Genomic DNA, 21,521 nt, shown 5'->3' on the forward strand with positions numbered 1-21,521 from the left:
GAGTAGACCTTGTTCCCAGGCTGGGGGTTGTGGTTGTTCAGGATGAAGGAATGGATTATGATTGTTCTCATAGTTCAGGTGGGTGGGGCTGAAGGGGGTAAGAATGTGCTGTGATTATTCTCAGAACTCAGGAACTCTGGGGTGTGGACCTATCATTTCCTGGGTGTTAAGGATAACAGGTAAAATTGAGGTAAGGATCAGGTATGGGGGCATTGGTCTTTATCTAGCTAGGATGAAGTTGTGGGGACCTGGAAGAGTGAAAAATAGAATAGTGGCCACTCAAGAAGTGAAGCAAGGGCATTTGTGTTTGGAAAAAGCTAGACAGGGTCTTAAACAGACAAGGGGAAAATGTGATTAGGAGTATTGAAATAATGGATCCAGGAAGGGGTATGAGCCAGGAGTTCCAGGAAGTGGCCAGTTAGCCAGAAAGTGTCTGGATAAGGCCTGATTTTTATACAGTGATGGTTTGATCAGGCAGCCTTTTTTTGGACTTGTTAGAGGAGAAAGAGCAGTTGTCTTGGAGAAAGGCACAAAGTCCACCGTGTGTGATGACCAAGTAGGCCTCAACACATTTGGAGTACAGCAGCTGCCAGCAAGTCAATTCAGTTTTGCAGGTTGGTGAGTTCAATAGAGAAGGTAGAGAAATGGTAGGGGTTAGGGCAGGCTCAAGTTTTGGGCAGCAACAGATCTGTGTACAACAGAGCAGTGAATTTTATTTGTTCTTGGCTGAGAACTGAGGGCTAATCTGAACTTGGCAAGGCCTTTTGGATTTGGAGGCGCCGTTGTTAGGGAGTTAATTTGGTCTTGAAGGTTGGTGAGTTCAGTGGACATTTTTTTTGAAAGACAGACAGACAGACAGAGACAGAGCTGAGAAATGGTTAATGGAGATTTTTAGTTTGGTCACTGGTGCCAACAGCAGTGACTATTCTGATTCTTGTCAGGAAGGTAATAAACTGAACAGTCCAAGAAAATCATTGTTGTTTATGGGTAATGTGCTGGCTGGATTAATAGAAAATGGAGGCAGAAGATCAAGAAGCTGATCTGGGCCAGAGTAAACTTGATGAAGGTATCCTGGAGCAAGAGATTAGTAAATACCGTGTGCAGTGAAGTTGGAGTTGAAGGAAAGGCCTGTACAAGGGAAAGGGGAAAGCAAGCAAGTTCAGGGAGTGAGAGTCATGAGAATGATGGATAGTTTTCTGGAAGAGACCAGCAGGAAAATCCTGACATTTGGAGGTTTCAAGGTAGTAAATAAGAAGGGCAGAATAGAAGAACGGCAGGGTAGAGAGATGGTAGCAGGACTTATTGATGGAGAGTAAAGCAGAAAGGGAATACCGAATGTAAAGGCTGAAGAAGGAGAGTGTGCATTGTAGGAAGGCTTGACTGGCCTATAGCAATTGAGAGTAACCTCTTAGGGAATGAGTGGGGGGACTGGCCCCCGGAAGAAAGGTGCAATGATCAGACAAGGGTGGTATAGTTTAATGGTTGAGATTTGGAAATGAAGGAAGCACAGGGAGGTGACTGGGATCTTTTGTAGTCTGGGTGAGAGTGAGAAAGCTGGGAGGAAGTCAGGATAATTGTTTTGGTTAGGTTTGTGAGTTTCATCTGTTGTGAGGTGGTTTTGAGGCCAGTGATTGAGGCTCTGTTACGTGTCTGGAGTCTAAGGACTCAGTGCCCACTGGGGGTTTAGAAAGAGGCTATCTTTCCTCCAGCAAAGGAATTTGGCTCCTTTGTCAAAAATAACATAGATGAGTGTGCCTGCAGTTGCTTCTATATGTTCTCTTCTGTTCCATTGATCCACAACTTGCTTGTTTTATTTTTAGTTTTTTTTCTGATGCCATGCTGTTTTTATCAAGTAGCTTTATATATTGTGATGCTCCCTGACTTGTACTTCTTGCTCATACTTGCCTTTGCTATTCTAGGTCTCTTCAAATTCCCTTTGAGTTTTAGGAATGCTTTCTCTGGTTCTGTAAGGAAAGTTATTCATATATTAATCGGGATTGCATTAAATCTATGTGACAGTTTTGAAAGTATGGACATTTTGACTATAAGGGTTGTGCCTATCAAGGGACAAGGGATACCTTTTTTAATATCCTCTTCAATATCCATTTTCAGAGTACTATAATTTTTATTGTTGAGGTCTTTCACATTCCTGTTTATGTTAATTCCTAAGTATTTCATTTTTCTTAATGCTACTGTGAATGTTATTGCTTCCCTAATTTCTCTTTCAGTGAGTTTGTTATCAGTGTTCAGAGACATTACTGATTTTTTGGGTGTTGATTTTATATCCTGCTACACTGCTGAATTTGGATACTACTTCTATGAGTTTTTTGATAGACTTTTTAGGGTCTTCTATGTAGAGGATCATGTCATCTGCAAAGAATGATAATTTAACTTTTTCCTTCTCTATCCATATCACTTTTAATTCTTTCTGTGTCTTACTGCTCTAGCTAAGGTTTTGAGAAATATGTTCAACAGGAGTGATGATAGTAGATATCCTTGTCTTGTTCCTGGTTTTAGAGAGAAATCTTTCAACTTCTCTGCACTTAGTACGATGCTGGCCATTGGTTTGTCACGGGAGGCTTTTACAAGGTTGAGATAAAGACTTTTATTCTTATTTTTCTTCTTGTTTTTATCGTGCAGGGATGGTTGTTGGATTTTGTCAAACGATTTTCTGTTTGAGATGATCATGTGATTTGGGGCTTTGCTTCAGTATATGTAGTGTATTGCATGTATTGATTTACATATGTTGAACCATCCCTGGATCCCTGGAATGAATGATACTTAGTCACAACGTATGATTTTTTGATGGACAAATGCATTTTGTTTGGCAGTATTTTATTTAGGATATCTAAATTAAGTTTACTGATACAATTTAAATATACATAATGACCACATTCATCATAGGGAATTTGTACCTATACATAAATATATCCTCGTTCCTTTTTTTCCTCAGTCCCCTCCCTTCCCTTCAGTTCCTCTTCCCCTCCTCACTTACAAAATTTTGTTTCTATTTTATCCTTGCTTTATTACTTTTTCTTTTCCCTTCCTTCTTTTTCCCCTCTTCCCACCTATTTTACAATGCCTATTATACACTTTGGTCCTTATTTACCTGTCAGGGTTTATGTTTGTGCCCCCCAGGCCTCATGAGTTTGCATTGTTCATTTGTGATGGTTCATTGTATAGTGCTTGGATTGATGGCTCCACCCACATAGGGGTGGAGCCAGGATGTGATGTAATGGCAGGAAGAAGGTGTGTCTTTCTCTTTGCTGGTTCGAGTTTGCTGTTGCCTGCTGCCATGAACTGCAGCCCAGCCATGCCTGCCTGTCTTGGAGCCAACTGAGTGTGGACTGAAACCTCCAAAACTGTAAGAAATAAACCTTTCCTTTCCTAACTTTGGGCTTCAGGTATTTTGTCTCAGCGATGAGTAAAAAGTAACTAAGACATTACCCTTTTCATTTCTCACACCAAAGACACAATAAAATCTTGTTTCTGATTCTAGAGTGAAACTTTTTAGTTTTTTACTGTTCAGTGTGATATTGACTGATGGTTTGTTATAGATGGCTCTTATCAGATTGACATAAAAACCAACTATTTTTATTTTCTGTAGGATTTTTTATCATGAATAGGTGAATAGGTGTTGGATTTTGTCACATGTTTTTTGTGTGTCCATGTGATTTTTGTCTTAGGCTCTGTAGATATGATGTATTAAATTTATTGATTTTATGTATGTTGAACCATTCCTTCATTCCTAGGATGAATCCTGATTCATCATGGTTAATAATCTTCTTGAGGATTTGCTTCGTTCTATTTGCCAGTGACTTATTGAGGATTTTTGTATCTAAGCTCATTAGGAAGATTGACCTGTAATTCTCTTTTTGATTGTGTCTTCCCTGCTTTTGTTATCAGGGTAATGCTTGCTTGCAGGAATAAATTAGGATATATTGCTTCCCTTTCAGTTTCATTAAAGAGTTTCAGCATTAGAGGCATTAGAATGTCTCTAAATATCTTGAAGAATTCAGTAGTATCTCCATTGGGTCCTGGGCTTTTCTCTTCTGGTGGTTTGACTGTGATTGGTTTATTTACAATGTTTACAGCTTCTTGATTCAGTTTGAGCAATTCATCTGTATCTAGGAATGTATTTATTTCTTCTATGTTTTTCATCTTATTAGGTTTCTCAAAGCATGTATTGATGATCTGGATTTCCACAGCATCCATTGAGATTTCACTGTTTTCATTCTTAATTGCGTGAACTTGAGTCCTTTCTTTCCTCTTTTTTTTTTTTTTTTTTTTTTTTCTGGTACCGGGAATCGAATCATGACTGTGTGCTTGCAAGACAGGTGCTTATGCCACTGAGCTAAATTTTCAGCCCTCTTTCCTCTTTTTAATAAGATTGTCTGGTTTATCAATTTTACTTTTTAATAAGATTGTCTAATGGTTTATCAATTTTACTTAGTCACAGACCCACCTCTTTCATTCACTGATTCTTTGTAATTTTTTTTGTTTAGATTGAATTAATTTCTGCTCTTATCTTTATAATTATCTCCCTTGCATGAGTTTTGGATTCAATTTGTTCTTTTTCTAGAAGTTTGATGTTTAGCATTAGGTTTTTGTTTTGGTTTTGTTTTTGAACTAGTTCTGTTTTCCTGATGTGAGAATTCATCATTTTAAATTTCCTTCTTAACACTGCTTTCATTATTGAGGATTTCTGCACCTGTGTTAATTAAAAGACTGACCTGTAGTTCTCTTTTTGGGTTAGGTTCTTCTATGGTATTGCTTTCAGGGTAATATCTGTTTCAAGGAATGACTTAGAATCACTTCCCTTTAGATTTCATCAGAGTGTGATAAGGACTTGTATTAGAATCTCTAAATTCTCATAGAATTCAGCAGTGAATCCAAGGGAGTCTGGGCTTTTCTTGGTAGTTTTTGTTCTTCAATTCATTATTTTATGCAGGACTTTATATCTTCTTAATTCAGCTTAGGCAATTCATATGTATCTATGAATTTACACATTTCCTCTGAGTTTTTTATTTTATTAAAGTTTCTCAAAGTAGATACCAATAATCTGGATTCAGCAGAATCCATTATAATTTCACATTTTTCACTTTCAATTGCATGGATTTGGGTCTTTCCTGGTGAGAGTGGGTGGGAGTTTGTCTATTTTGTTTAGTTTTTCAAGAAACCAACTCCTCTACTAATTGATTCTTTGTATTGCCTCTTTAGTCTTAATTTCATTAATTTCTGCCCTGATCTTTATATTTCCTTCCTCATATTAACTTTGGTTTTGTATTATTCTTGTTTTTCTAGGGCCTTGAGGAATATCACTAGGTTATTTATTAGAGCTCGTACAGTTTCTTCTGAGGTGGGAATTCAGTGCTGCGAACATTCCTTTTAAGGACTGCTTTTATTGCTCCCCATTGGCTCCACTATGTCATACTGACATTATCATTTGATAATAGAAACTAATTTTTAGTTTAATTTCATCTGTAATGTTTCCTCAAGAGAGTATTATCTAAGAGATTATTGTTATTCAAGAGAGAGTTGTTTAACTTCCATATGTTTGCATAGTTCATATGGCTTCTTTTGCCACTGATTTCTAGTCTTATTGCACCGTGATCTGATAAGATGCATGGGATAATCCTGATTCTTTTGCATTTACTTTAGTATGCAAATGCTAATACATATGTTGTCTATTCTGGAGAAAGTTCCATGTATCATTGAATGGAACACACTGTAAAAATCTACTAAGTCCATTTGTTCAAGTATTTACTTTGAGAGTTACCCCTAGGAGATATTGACTTATTTCTGCCATTACATTATTCTCCTGTTGCTGATTTCCTCATTTTCCCCTTTTGCTTAACTGCTGTCTTGCTAGGTGTCTTCATTATTATTCACATTGTTGCCTTTATTTTCTCTTTTTAGGATAAACTTGAAAATTCTTTGTAACGCTGGTTTGGTTGTCATCAATTTCTTGAGGTGCCCCTTATGGAAATATTTTAATTCTCCAACAATTTTAAAAGAAAGTTTTGCAAGTTACCTAAGTTTGGATTGGAAGTTAATATCTTTTAGAGCTTGAAATGCTTTGCTACAATCTCACTTGACCTTTAAGTTTTATGTAGAGAAGTGTGCTGTGATTCTAATGATTTTACCTTTGTGATTTGCTGCTTTTCTTTAACAGCTTTTAGAATTTTGTCCTTGTGATGGACTTTGGAATTTTGAGTATAATATGGCATAAAGAGGTTCTCTTTTGGCCATGGTTATTTTATGTGTTACAAGCCTCACTTATCTGTTTATTTTCCCTACATTTGGGGAGTTTCCTGTCATTATTTTTAAGATATTTTTATGCCATTTGTGATGTCTTCTGAGTTTTTACTTATTCCAGTTATTCTTAAATTAGTCTTCTTTACATCATCTAACAGATGTTGCACCAATCTTTCTGTTTCTCTTGCTGTTTTTCAGGTGTTCCTTAGATGTTGGTCTTTAAGGGCAACATCATCTTCTAAGTTCTTAAATTCTGTTCTCACTTTGGTCTGTCTAACTGCTCGTAATTTCAATATGAGTTATAATTTAGATTTCTAACCGAAACCTTTTCATGCATTGTAATTATTTGGTGAAATGGTCATTCATGTTTTATATATTTTTTTTAGTTTTTCTAGAAAATAATGATGCAGTATTGTTAGTCCATTCTCTGGCAATGTACTTTGGTATCGTTAATGTCACAAAGGCAATCTGAGTGTTGGTTTACAGAGAAATAACAGTTGTTAATATGAAGTTAAACAGCTGCAGTCCTACTGGCCAGACAAATTAGTTACTAACATACCATGAGAAATAGTTATATACCACCCTTATTCCTAGGGAAGAAACCATAAATTGTAATGTAAACATTAAGGGAACCCAGGTATTGACTTATAGCTATTATGTACTAAGTGTAACAGCTATAACACTGCTGTGGGTAGAAAAACAGTCAACAGTAACTTAAAGAGTTAACTATAAAACAATTAACAAATCTTTATAGTTATACTATTAAGGATTTAGGATTTTGAAATAGAGAATGTAAAAGCAATACTTTCAAATTTTAAACTGTGATATGAGGAGAATAGAGAAGTGGTTCAAAAGGTCTTTTTGGCAGTAGCAAGACATCTATAGAATTGGGTAAGGGTAGGGCAAAAAACTAGCAAAACAGAAGAGAAAAGAAAAAGGGAGAAAAAAGACAGAAATGACACAGTGAGTAAAAATAAGATAGAAGTAATTAATAGGGGAAATTTAAGAGGAAATAATAGAGAAATAAAAGAAAAAGACAGTAGAAACAATATTGAAAGACAAAGGAAGATTACAGAAACCTTAGGAAACTGAAACTAAAGACAGAAGAAATAGAAAGAAGAAAAATAAAAACAATAACAAAAATAATATTCACGCACTTATCCAAAAAAAGAGTTCAAAATAACCCCAAATAAACAAAACTTTAAAAACAGCTGAAAAGATATGCATGGTGGTACACACTTGTATTCCCAGCAATTGGAAGGCTGAAGCAGGAGGACTGCTACAAGTTAAAAATCAGCATGAACTGCATAGTAAAACCCTGTCTCAGAAAGATTTTTTTTAAAATGTGAGGAGTAAACAAAATTTCTCTATGATTTCAAGCCTGTGGCTATCTACTAGATTCTGGATTTTTTTGCCAGTGTCCAATTAAAGGTGTGATTCTGCTGTCATAAAAATTCAGGCTGAACCTGGCCTCTGGCTGTAGCAGTGAAGCCTGAGTCATTTAGCTTATAATACTTCAGATGTCTCTTGCCTGCCTAACTACAGCTCCCTGATCATGGACATCTTCTGTGGTTGTCCCTCAGCAAATCACTGTGGCAGCTTAACACTGAGTGTACTGAGATGAAGCGAATGCATGACTTCCTTGAGTCCCAGGTTCAATTGACCCTTCCCTGAAATTATCTAACTATGCATTCTCTCTAGGGGATATGACAGACAATTGGACTGGAGTCACCAGCTATTGTAGTGCACAGGATCTACTACTCCAATCCACTGATGCATTTATCCTTGAAGGCCTCTAGAGTTGCCCAGTTCCACCAAGTCTCTGCAGATTCAATTTTCCTTTCTCATGAACCATGAGCCAGGAGCTGGGGATGAAGGGTGAATTGCTCCCTTTTTTCTGTACTGTGTTCTGTCTTCAATTTTTCTGTAGGCTTCAGCTTCTTTGTCAGATACTTCCTGGGTACCAGAGTTGTTCTTCCCCAGGTTGTTATTTTTCAGTGTCTGAATTCTAAATCTTAAAGAAGCTGATTTATTGCTGCTTACCACTCTACCATCTTCTTGGAGTATGTCTCCAGTTCCATCTCTCAACATTGCTGTGTTAGGTATCGGGAAATTGACTTCCAGGAAAATGCCAGAGTGGTAAGCAACAGCAACTCATCCTCTCCAGAATTTGGAATCTAGACCCTGGAAAATAACCACTTGGGGAAGAATCCATCAGAAGTAGTTCAGGTAGATCCAACAGAAGTAGGAAAAATCTGACAGAATACTTAAAACCAATGGAGAAATTGAAGAGACAAAACAAAGTATGGAGAAGGGAAAGAATAATTTGTCCTTTATCCCCAGCTTCCAGCTCCTGGCAAAAAAGGAAGGAATGATAGAGACAAAATGAAAGTAAGGGACACCAGAGAGCTCCAGGGAGACACAAAACAGTGGAATGGACCAGTAGATGCTGTGATCTGCAACAGCTGGTGAGTGACTTCAGCCCAATTGTCTACCTTACCTCCTCGGGGAAGTTTGTGGCCAGAAGCCCTTCAATGGAGGGGTTGACTGATCCACAGACTAAGAGCAGCCATGGGAAAGCTTACATTGAGGGCTGCCACAGTGAGCGTGTGAGAGACAACCGGGAGAGACAGCCATGGTCAGGCTGGCAGGAGAACCCCTGAGGAGTTTACGCTGAAGGTCACAGGCTCCACCACCATGGCCAGAGGCCAGCTTCAGCTTAAACTGCTCTGTATTTGAAAGTTGCCGAATTGATACCCTCACCCTGATGCCACTGCATGCTGGTGCCTGCATCGAGCACAGACCTGGATCTCACTGTCTTCTTTATCTACTTGCATGAGCAGGGACAAATTCTGAATTGGACAGTATGCTAAAATGGTAGATCTGAAAAATCATAAAGAAATTTCTCATTTTTCTTTTTTGTTTGTTTGCTTTTATTTTTGTATTATTTCTGGATGTTTTGATTTGGGGAATTTTGTGAGGCTTTTTTGCTAAGTGTATTGTGTTTAGTTTTTGTTTGTTCATTTGTTTTCTTCTTTTTTCTCTCTTTTAATTTCTTCCTTCTTCAAAACTTTATTGGATCTTATGGAATTTTTCATTTTCCTTCTTCCTTGCTTCTTATTTATTTTTCTCCTTTTTTTCCTTATTTTTCTTCTCTTAATTTTTCCCTTTACATTTTCTTTATTTTTACTCTATACAATTTATTTTTTGTTCTCATTTTTAAATCTTTGGTTTCTCATTAGTTTTATTATTACATTTATGTAATTCTATAAACATCCTTCTATTCCACAATAAGATTCTTTGCAGCACTTCTCTCTCCTCTTTCTCATATCATAGAGTTTAAAGTTTCAAAGTATTCCTTTTGCATTCCCCCAGTCCAAAACCCTATATCGTTAATATTAGAACAATAAAGCATTGTTAATCTTTTTGTAGTTAATGGTGAAATTACTATTGAATATTTTTCTACCACTAGCAAGGATATAGCTGTCAAATTTAGTATATATTAGCCGTAAGTCAATACTTGGGCTATGTTAATGTTTGTATCATAATTTAAGATTTCTTCTCTTGAACTAAGGCTGGTACACAATTAGTTCTTATGATATGTTGATATCCAGTTAAAATTTGCTTGATATTAATAGAAGGATCACATTATTGAAATTATCTGAAATCCAATACTCAGATTACCTTTGCGCTCTTAACAATGTCAGATTACATTCCAAAAGAACTTTGTTTTGGAGCTTGTTACACTGCATAAATTAAACAATGTGATGAGATCTTGGGTTTTTGGCAAAGCATTATCATTATCCATTCTTAAAGTATATCAATAAAAAACAACTAAAGAGATCTCCAAATTAGATTTTAAAAAAGTCTTTAGACTATAAACATGCAAAAAACTCAACACAAAGCAAAACAATTAAAAGATGAGAATATAAAGCAGCAAGATGCCTCCCAAATTTCTCAGCTTCCTCAATGCCAATTCAGGGAGCACTGAGGGTCAGAGAATCACAAGCCAAACACCAGAACTAATCAAAAGGATAACCGAGGGGATTAGAAAATTAATCAAACAGGCATTCAGTGAGCTCAGGGAATATTCAACAAACAGATAATATAAGTAATAACCAAAACGATGTAGGAGCTTTCAGAAGATACTAATAAAAGTTTAGGTGATATTAAAAAAGCACAAAATATCAATGAACAGTTGACCAAAGAGTTTGAATGCATGAAAACGTTTCAATCAGAAATCCAGGAGATTAAAAATAACTGAAAGTATGAGCAGCAGAACCAACCAATGTAAGGATAGAATTTCAAGATGAGAAGATATTGATACTTTCAAAGACTAGCCTCTCAAAGACACCTGAAAAAAAATGAAAAATGGGTCAAACACATGTTAGATGATGCAAAGAAGGCTACTCTAAGAATAACTGAAATAAATGAATACATGGAAGACAGCACAAATTGCAGTTTTAAAAACTCTGTTAACAAAAATAATGGCACAAAGCTTCCCAAACATAAGGAAATAAACACACAGATAAGTGAGGCATAAAGAACCCCAAATAACCAAAGCATACATTGAGCCTCTCTTGTCACACTATACTAAAAGTAGCAGAAGTCTACCACTGGGACAAAATCTTAACTGTTAGACAATGAATCAAATATAAATGTAAACCAACTAGTACCTAAGCAGACTTCTCTACACATACTTTAAAGACAAGGAAGGATTGGAATAAATGGCTTCAATCCCTAAAAGATAATAATTTCTAACTGCAACTTATGTATCCTATAAACCTTGCCTTCAAAATTCATGGAGAGACAAGGTATTTCCATGACAAGTAGGACATCAAGAAATTGATGACTACTAAACCAGCATTACAAAAAATTTTCAAGAATATCCTAGAAAGCAACAAGGATCACAACAGGTCAAAGAACATGTATACACCTGGCATGATGAGCAGCTAAGCAAAAGGGGGAAAAGAAGGAAAGCAACAACAAGAAATAATGCAATGACAGTAATGTTAATACCTCTCAGGAATAACTCTCATTGTGAATGGTCTCAGTTTCCCAGTCAAATGACACATATTCACAGTCTGAATCAAGAGAAAAAAAACAAAATGCAGTATATAAGAACACATTTAAATTTAAAAAACAACACATTAAAAATAAAAAAATGGAAAACAATATTCTATGCAATAGTAACCAGGAAAGTATTGCTACCCTAATATCAGACAAAGTAGATTTCAAGCCAAGACTAATTGAAAGAGACAAATGTAGTCACTACATACTAGTTAATGGAACAAATTAATAAAGAGATAAAAATTACAATAAGTGATACAACACTGGCATGCTCACCTTCATAAAACAGACACTAATGGACATAAAAAATCAGGAAACATCAGGAAAAGCAAATTGAGCTCAAATGAATAACTAAATGATGCACCTTAAGGACCTAGAAAAACAAGAATAATGCAAATTCAAAGCTACTATGAGAAAGAACATTATAAATAGAAAAGCAGAAGTTAGTAAAATTAAGATTTAAAAAGAACACAAAAATTAACAGAGTTGGTTCTTTAAAAGATGAAAAAAAATTAAACAACCCCCTAGCCAATCTTACCAAAATAAGGAATGAAAAGAAAACCCATGAAATTAGAGATTGAAAATGTAAAATCAGAAAGTAGTCTCCTGAAGTCTGTTGGGGATCACAAATTATAAACTGATATAGTACCTGCCCAAGGTTCTCCTTACCCTGCCTGCCTTGTGGAAATGTGGAAATTTTTCTTCCTCTTGGTCAATGAGATTGGCACCCAGGTGTGGGCATGGATGTTGGCTTGTTTCCTTTATGGTGTTACATTTGCCCATTCTACCACTGCTTCTATGCTACTCCAGGAAAAACACTACTTCTTCCCCTGTACTGGCTAATAAAATGGTGGTTAGTTGGAGATCCCTAGTCCTTTGTTCCCATAGGATATGGACCATCCCAGCGCCCTATCTTTCTGCAGTTCTTGTCTCATGCTCTTTTTTACCTTTCCCTGCTAAGCATGATAACCCTGGGAGATTAGGAACTCACTGTAGGGGTCTCTGATAGAAACCCATAAAATCATTGATAACTACTTAGAGAATCTTTACTCTACTAATGAAAATTCAGAAGAAATGGATACATTCCCACGTACATATGAAGTGCCAAAGCTAAATCAAAAGATATAAAAGTCCTGAAGAATCAGATATCAGTCAATGAAATTGAAGAAGTAATAAAAAATCAACTAAGAAAAGCTGAGATTTATTCACTGCTGAATTCTACAAGTACTTTTAGAGATATGATGTCAGTACTCCTCAAACTCTCATGAAATCAAAAGGAAAACAGTATTCCTGAAATCGTTCCCAAAAGAAAAATTACCCTCACTTGAAAACAAGAAAAGGATCCAACCAAAAAAGAGAATTACAGCCTAATCCCTTCATTAAACATAGATACAAACATTCTCAATAAGATACTGGCAAACAGAATGCAGAAAATCATCAAAAATAGAATACACTATTTCCAATTACAAATTATTGCAGGGATTCAGGAAAGGCTCAACATACACAAATCAATAAATGTAGTATACCACATAAAGTAAGGACAAAAATCACATGATAATTTCAATAAATGCAGAAAATCATTTGGCAAAATACAACCATTCATGATAAAAACCCTGAAAAAAATAGGTACAGAATATTTTACCTCAATCTGATTTTTAAAAAAACCTTTAATGACAAACCAATACCCAACATCATACTAAGTAAAGAGAAGTGAAAGCTTTTCCTCTAAAATCAGGAAGAAAATTTTTCTATTGTTTTGGAAAAAAATTAGGAAGAAGACAAAGATGTCACTGCCATCTCTCCTGCTCAGTTTAGTTCCTGAAACACTAAATAGAACAATTAGACAAGAGAAAAAAATAAATGGATATGGATTATAAAACAGAAGTTAAAGTATCATTATTTCCAGATGACATAATCCTCTACATAGAATACCCCAAAATCTCCACCAAAAGATTCCTAAAATTAATAATTAAATTTAATGACAAAGCAGGATACAAAGTCACCATTCAAAAATCAACAGTATTTCTCTATACAAATAACAAAATCACAGAGAAAAATTAGGGAAACAGTATCTTTCACAATGGTACTAAAAAGTGGAATATTTAGGAATTAATCTAGCTAAGGAAGTAAAATTAAAAATTATAGTAATCTTAAAAAGGATAAAGAGAATATCAGAAAATGGAAAGATATCCTCTGTTCCTTGATAGGCAAAACCAGTACAGTCAATACAACCATTCTTCCAAAATGATTATTCAGATTAACACAATCCAAATCAAAATAGTAATAGCAATCCTCAATAAAACTATATAACACCATATTAAATTCACATGGAACCAGAAGAGACTTCCTAGAATAACAAAAACAATCCTGGACAGGAAACATCAAAATCTCATATTTCAATTTATAGTACAAATCTACAGTGATAAAAATGGCATGGTATTGGCAAAAAAAAAAAAAAGACTCTTCAGTTAGTGGAACAGACTAAAAGATACAGAAACAACTCTAGGCAGACTCAACTCTCTTATCTTTGACAAAGAGGACAAGTTATTTTTTGTGGGATGTTTTGTTTTGTTTTGTTTTGTTTTTGTTAGAGGAATGAAAGCCTCTTTAACAAATGTTGCTGTGAAAACTGGCTATTCACATGCCAAAGATTGAACCTAGACCTATTTTTCTTACCATTCATTAAACTAAAATAAAAGTGATTGAAATTTAAATATAAAATGGAAATATTTAATCTGTTGAAAGACAATTTTATAAAATTTTATTTAAGGAGAAAAGAGAAAAAAACAGAAAAAGGGTACAAATTATACAGAATTTCAGGAAAACTAAACAGCAGGAAATCACTAGTTAATTACATATTGTCATCTTAGAAATAATTGTTGAAGTTACAAAATTAAAGCATATAGAGGGGACTTTCAAACAGTGAGACTGCAAACAGTTTTGTTCAATGATCCAACAAAACTCAGTAATATGGTTATCTATCTTATACACTTAAATATATATGCAGTTATATCTTTTAGAGAAATTTCTGTTCCTTTCTTTTGTACAATGACAATTACACATTTTGGGTTTTATTGCTCCCACAGTTCTTATTACTTTTTTTTTTTTTTTTGAAGACAGTAAAACCAAATGTGACATACCAGGACAAAAACAGTCAAATCAAAAGGATGGACATAATACATAATGTAAAAACAAAATACAAGGTGATCAACAATGGTTACCATAATGCCTCTTGTTATCTTAAAAAGAATTGCCTATATCATCAGTTATAATAAAATTGAACAAAACGGTAAAGAACGAAACCAACAGAACCAAAACATTGGAGACATTAGAGGACTTCAAAAGAAGATAATAGTCAACCAAAATGGGCGTCACAATGAATCTCATTGTCTTCATAGTTGTTGCCTAGACTTTCAAACTTGGTACTATCAAGCATAACAGAATAGAGGAAAATCAGGCAAAACAAGATGGTGAGAGCAATACAGAGTTCCAAATCAAGTTAATAGGAAATCAAAGTGGGTTACTATAATATATCCTGCTATTTTTATTTATTTTTCCCTTAATTAAAAGGATACAAATGAAAAAGTAGATAATAAAAAGGAGATTGAGATAAAAAAAGAGGGCATAACAACAAAACAGCACAGGTAAAAACATAACCATTTAAGCAAAATAGTGTTTCACCACAAGATAATCAAGACATATGAAAGACAAAATTGGTAAAACACTTGGAGACATAGGTATAGGAGAAGAGTTTCTGAATAAAACCCTGGTTGCACAATGAATAATATTGCTGATCAACAAATAGGATCTGACCAAATTAAAAAATCCCTTTACAGAAAAGGAAACAATGAATATAGTGAAGAGATAACTTACATAACAGGAAAAAATATCTATCAGCAATTCCAAGGACAGACAACTACAATATATGAGCAATACACAAAAATTAGACCACCTAAATGTACTAATTTAAAGATGAACATCTAAAATGGATAGAAAATGCTCATATGAAGAAAAATGGTAAATAAATATAGAAAAATATTCAACATTGGTGGCTATTTGAGAAACGCATGTTAAAACAACACTGTGATTCCATCTCATTCAGAGAGAATGGCTATCATAAAAAAATGAACCAACAAGTGGTGAAGAAGCAACAGGAAAAAGGAACCTTCTTCATTGTTGGAGAGACTGTTAAGTGGTACAACCACTATAGAAATCAGTCTGGAAAGTCTTTTAAAAAGTAATGAGAAATTCCATTTGACCTAGCTACTCATGATTATAACAGCATGATTCATAATAGCTAAATCTTGGAAGCAGACTATATGTGCATCAATCAATGAATGTGTAAAGAAAATGTGATAGTTTTACACAATGGAATACTGCCTTATCATAAAGAACAATAACGAATCATCTTTAAAAAATGAATACACCTTGAGACCATAATAATAAGTGAAGTATATCACTTTTTTGTCTTATATGAGGAACACAATATACTGAGCTATTCTATTTCTAGGTGTCCTCACCATAAGACATTATGCTACAGTGATAAATGCATACCAATAGCAGCACAGTTCACAACAGCTAAACCCTGTAATGAGCCTGTATACCCATCAACAGACAACTGAATAAGGAAAATAAGGTATCTATACAAATTGGAGCACTACTTGACTATAAAGAAGAACAAATTTGGGACATTTTTTTTAAAAAGATGCACCTGGAAAATGTAATATTTAGTGAAACCAATCAAATACACAATCTTGAATACTATATGGTATCTCTCATCTGAGGAAGGCAAAGTACAAACTAAGAGAAATAGAAAAAGGATAGAAGTTGACAAGGGGATGAATCTCCTGCAGAAGGAGAAGAGCACAGGGAACTACAGTGATGGGTGAGGGGTGAGGGGTGAGGGGTGAGGGGTGAGAGGTGAGGGGTGAGGGGTGAAAGAATGCAGTGGCAAAACAGTGAAGATACACTACGTAAAAGTCCTAATGACCTCAATGTAAACATAATATGCCATAAACATGAACTCAGATCAATAATATCTATGAGATTTGAAGAAGGAAGGAGGGAAGGAGAGGGAAGAGGATTTTTAAAAGGTGCAAACTTTAATATTTACATGTACCCACTCCCCAAAATGACTGTAAAATGCATGTACTTCAAACATGTATTAATAAAAAATTAAATACATAAATGTTAATCTAACCAAGAAAGTAAAATACCTGTACAATAGAAATTACATCACTCTGAAAAAGGAATTCAAGGAGGACACCAGAAAATAAAAATTTCCCCTTTTCCTATAGGCACAATCAACATACTCAAAATTGGTACACAGAGTCAATGTGATCCCAATCCAAATATTAATGATATTTCTCACAGGTCTATAGAAAACAACCCTAAAATCTATATGGAACCAGAAAAGACCCTGAATAGCTGAAACAATCCTGGGCAACAAAAGGAAAGTAGATGCTATCACAATCCCTAACTTGAAGTTTTACTGTAAAGCTGTGTTGATTAAAACAGCATGACACTGGCAGAAAACCAGGCATGTGGATCAATGGAACAGAACATAAGAAACAGAAAAAATCCCAGTTACATACAGCTATTTTATCTTTCACTAAGGGGTCAAAAGCATACACTGGAGAAAAAACTGCTTCTTTAATACACGGTGCTGGGAAAATTGGGTATCTATATGCAGAAAATTGAGTATAGACCTATATACCTCACTAATACTAAACTAAAATCAAGGTGGATAAAAGATCTAAATTTTACAGTGGAAATATTCAATCTGCTGGAAGATAAAATAGGTACAATGTCTTGAAGACATAGGAATATGTAAGAATTTTCTGAATAGAGCCCCAATGGCACATGAAATAACCAAGAGTCAACAAATGAGAGCATATCAAATTAAAAAGATTCTATACAGGAAAAAAACAACCAACAGAGTGAAGAGATAAACACAGGGCTTGCCAGCTATTCCTCAGACAAAGGGCCAGAATATATATAGAACTCAAGAAAACTAGACTTTCCAAATTAAAAGATCCAATCAAATAATGAGCACCAAAAAGAATAGACACTTTTCAGAAGTACAAATGGCCCATACATACACGAAATGTTCAACATGTAAATTAAACTTACACTAAGATTCCATTTATTACAGATAGAATGGATATCATCAAAAAACCGAATAAGAACAAAAGCTAATGAGAATATGGGTCAAAAGTTAATCTTCTATATTATGGGTGGGGAATGTGGTAGTAAAACTACTATAGAAATCAGTGTAGAGATTCCTCAAAATACTAAAGATCTAAGTTGCATTTTACCTAGCTATCTCCCTTCTAGGCACCTTGAAAGTGTCAAAAATATCATATTACAGGGATAAATGCTTGAAGCAACACATGTTTGAAGCAACACAATTTTAAGAGTTAGATTTTAAAAACAGTTTATACATTCATCAACAGATGAATGGATAAGGAAAATGTGGTATTTATACTCAATTGAGTACTATGCTGCCCTGAAGATAAATGAGGCATTTGTAGGTAAATGTATGGAACTAGAGAAGATAATGCTAAGTGAAATAAGCAAACACACAATCTTAAATATTATATGGTTAAGTACAAATGGCCAACAAATATTTGCAAGAATGTTCAACATCTCTAGCCATTAGAGAAATGTAAAGTAAAATAACGATAAGATTCTATCTTACTCCAGAAAAGTAGGATCATCAAGAAATCAAAAAAATAACAAATGCTGGTGAGGCTTTGGTGAAAAAAGGAACCCTCCTACATTTTTGGTGGGAATGCACCACTTTAGGGAAATTTCTCAAAGAAGTAAAATTACAAATTCCAAATGCCTAGATATTTTCCTTCTTGGTATCTTCCCCAAAAAACTCAAGAAATTATACTAAAATTATACATGCATACCAATGTTTAGAGCAGCACAACTCATAATAGCTCAATCCTGGAAGCAAACTATATACCTGTCAATAGATGATTGTATAAAGGAAATGTGGTATCTATATATGATGGAATTCTACTCAGTTATAAAGGACAATCTTAAGACGTTTGTAGGAAAGTGGATGTACCAGGAAAGTATATTTTTGAGTAAAATAACCTGGACACACAAGTTAAAGTATCACATAGTATCTCTCATTTGAGTAAAGCAAGATACAAACAAAGAAAACAATAGAGATGCATTGAAGAACACAGAGACTGGATTTTTTGCAAATATCAAAATATCAGATGTGGAATGAAAAAGTGAGGGTGGATGTTGGAACTTAGGACTCTGGAAAGCCAAGCACGCACCTCCCCTCCCTGGTAAGCAGAGGCAGTGTGGCAGACTGCAGCCCTTCCAGGGGTTGAACCAGAAGTGTCTCCTGTTGGAACTTAAGACCCTGGGAAGCCAAGCAAGTACCTCCCCTCCCTGGTAAGCGGTGGTGGTCTGGCCGACTGCAGCCCTTCCAGGGGGAGAACCAGCAGCAGCTCCTGAGATCCACGCCATTTGGAACTGAGGACACTGTGAAAACAAATGACCATCATGCCTCCCTGCTAAGCAGTGGTGAACCTACTGCTACATGGCCTAGAGTCAGATATCCCACTTCCCCTATCCTCCTCCCCCCCCCACGCCATTAGCAAATGGGAACCAGAAATCTGAGCGTCTCCTGGGAGGCTGACCATCGCAAATAAGGGGGATTTCCTTCTATCATCTCTTTGAAGGCAAATATTTCTATTACCATTTTGCTCTTTTCTGATTAATGGTACTGCTCTATTCAATATTCTGTTTTGATAAGTCCTATAGTGTTCTATATTTCATCTCATTTTGATATACATGATTGAAAGAACAACTATTATAAAGATAACAAAATATACTGTTATACCTATTACTGTTATCCCGGTAACCTGCTGTAAAGTTCTGTACCAATTTCACTGTACGATCTTAGTTGGCTTTATTCTGACTTGTTCTGTTGTATACTTTCAAAATAAAATTTAAAAAAAAAAATAAAGAAAAAGTGAGGGTGGACATGAAACAAGATTGACCCTAATTTTAGAAGCTGAGTAATAGGTACATTACATTAACAGTCGTTTGCTGGATCTCTTATGTGCTTACTAGAAACTATTGTTAAACTTGTAGGAATTTTAATATCACTTGGGTAGTCTGAAATCACAATGGGCCAAGTGTGGTGCTACGTGCCGATAATCCCACTACTCAGAAAGCTGAGGCAAAAAGAGGTTTACCTTGAATCTGAGACCAGCCTGAGCTACACAGTGAATTTAAGGACAGCCTGAACATTTAGGAATACTATTCAGCATTTACTAAATAAGGACATTCTGTCATTTGCAGCAACACAAATCAGTCTTGAGGACATTAGGCTAAGTGAAATTCCCCAAACACAGAAAGACACCAGTACATGATGTCAGTTAAGTGTGAAAACTAAACACATCAAAACCATCAAATCATAATGGTGGTTTCCAGGGGCTGGGAGTAGGGAGCCAGCTAGCAATGGAAATATGTTAATCAAACAGTGGGGGGGGGTGGAAGAAAGGAAGAGGGAGGGAGAAGGAAGGAAGGAAAGAAAGAAAAAAGGAAGGAAGGAAAGAAAGAAAAAGAAAGAAAGAAAAGAAAAGGCTATAGTGGAAGTAGTCATAATATCATAGCAATCAGTACATGCAACCACTCAGCCCCCTCTTTTTGTCTCCTTCTATCTAACCCTTTGTCATTCTCGATATTTGTGGATTGCCTCACTCAAATAAAACATAACATACCATAAGTAAACTTGTGCAGCTGTCTGGTTTATTTCAATCAACATTATATTTTTCAGGTGCATCTATTTTCCTACAAATATCTCAAATTTGTCATTTCTCATAACATAGTATTCCATTATATAATGATACCATATTTTTATCTAGTCATCTGTTGATGGATATACAGGATGCTTCTGGGACTTAGATACTACAAGTTGTGCTACTATAAACATTGGTATACATGCATTACTTGAGTATAATGCCCCAAGGTCTTTGGGAAAGATACCCAGAAGAAGGTTAGCTGGGTTATATGGAATTTCTAATTCTAGTTCTAGGAGAGATCTCCAGATTGATTGTACTGGTTTATATGCTCACCAAAACTGAAGGAGGGTTCATTTTTCACTACAGCCAGGCCAACATTTGTTACTGTTTGATTTATTTTTTTAAATTTTATTTAAAAGGAAAAAGAGAAAAAACAAAGCAGTGTAAGGGTACAAGTAATACAGAACTACAAAAAAAAAAAAAAAAACAGAAATCACCAGTTAACATATTACACATTATCAAAACCAAGGATAGACAGAGTACATGATGTAAAAACAGAGTACAAGGTTATCAACAATGGTAATGATTGCCATTCTTTCTGAAGAAAGATGAAACTTGTATTATTTTAATTTGCATTTCTCTAGTGGCCAGAGATGTTGAACATTTTTCCGTGTATTTATTGACCATTTGTATTTCTCCATGAATTATCTTATTGCTCTCGCTTATCTCTTGACAGGGTCTTCAATTTTTGGTGGCTTAATTTTTTTGAGTTCTTCATGTATTCTAGGGTAGTCATTGGTAAAACTTTTCCCCTTCTGTGGCTTGCCTCATCACTCCACTGACACTTTTGCTGTACAGCAGCTTTTAAGCCTCATATAATCCCATTTGTTGATTTTTGCTGTTATTTCTTGTATTATTGAGCTTCTGTTCAGAAAAATCCTTTCTTACGTCTTCAAGTGTTTTAACTATTTTATCTTTCAATAAGCTCAGTGTTTCTATTTTAATATTCAGACCTCTGATCTATTTTGATTTTAATTTAGTATACAATGTGAGATAAAGACCCCATTTCAATCTTCTGCAAACAGTTAACAGTTTCAAACCACCACTTGAGGAGTAGACTCTCTCTACCAACATACTTTTTGTCTCTCTGTCAAAGATCAAATAATTGAACGTGTCAAATGTTTCTGTATCCAATATTCTGTTCCATTGATCTGTGTATTTATTTTTGTTCCAGCACCATGACATGTTTATTACTGTTACTTTGTAGAATAGCTTGAAGTCAGGCGTTTCAAAGCCTCCTGTTTGCTCCTGTTCCTCAGAATTATTATCCAGATCTCTTCTAATTCCATATAAGTATTTGGTTTGTTTTCTCTAGTTCTGTTAAGTAGGTATTTTGGTTTGCACTGTACTGAATCT

The 21,521-nt window shown here is 35.1% G+C and overlaps 1 long non-coding RNA gene across 1 annotated transcript in view; it reads right to left on the bottom strand.

Annotated features, from left to right (window-relative positions):
- LOC134475486 (uncharacterized) overlaps positions 1–19,336 on the bottom strand; it is a 48,189-nt gene extending 28,853 nt beyond the window's left edge. The window contains exon 1 of the long non-coding RNA XR_010046633.1: positions 18,627–19,336. This is a non-coding gene — a long non-coding RNA (uncharacterized LOC134475486). The remainder of the gene's footprint in view (positions 1–18,626) is intronic.
- Positions 19,337–21,521: the final 2,185 nt, after the last annotated feature.

This window comes from Cavia porcellus, unplaced genomic scaffold (assembly GCF_034190915.1).
Source record: "Cavia porcellus strain 051 isolate PalLab524CR breed Dunkin Hartley unplaced genomic scaffold, mCavPor4.1 scaffold_3, whole genome shotgun sequence".
NCBI classification, from domain to species: domain Eukaryota; kingdom Metazoa; phylum Chordata; class Mammalia; order Rodentia; family Caviidae; genus Cavia; species Cavia porcellus.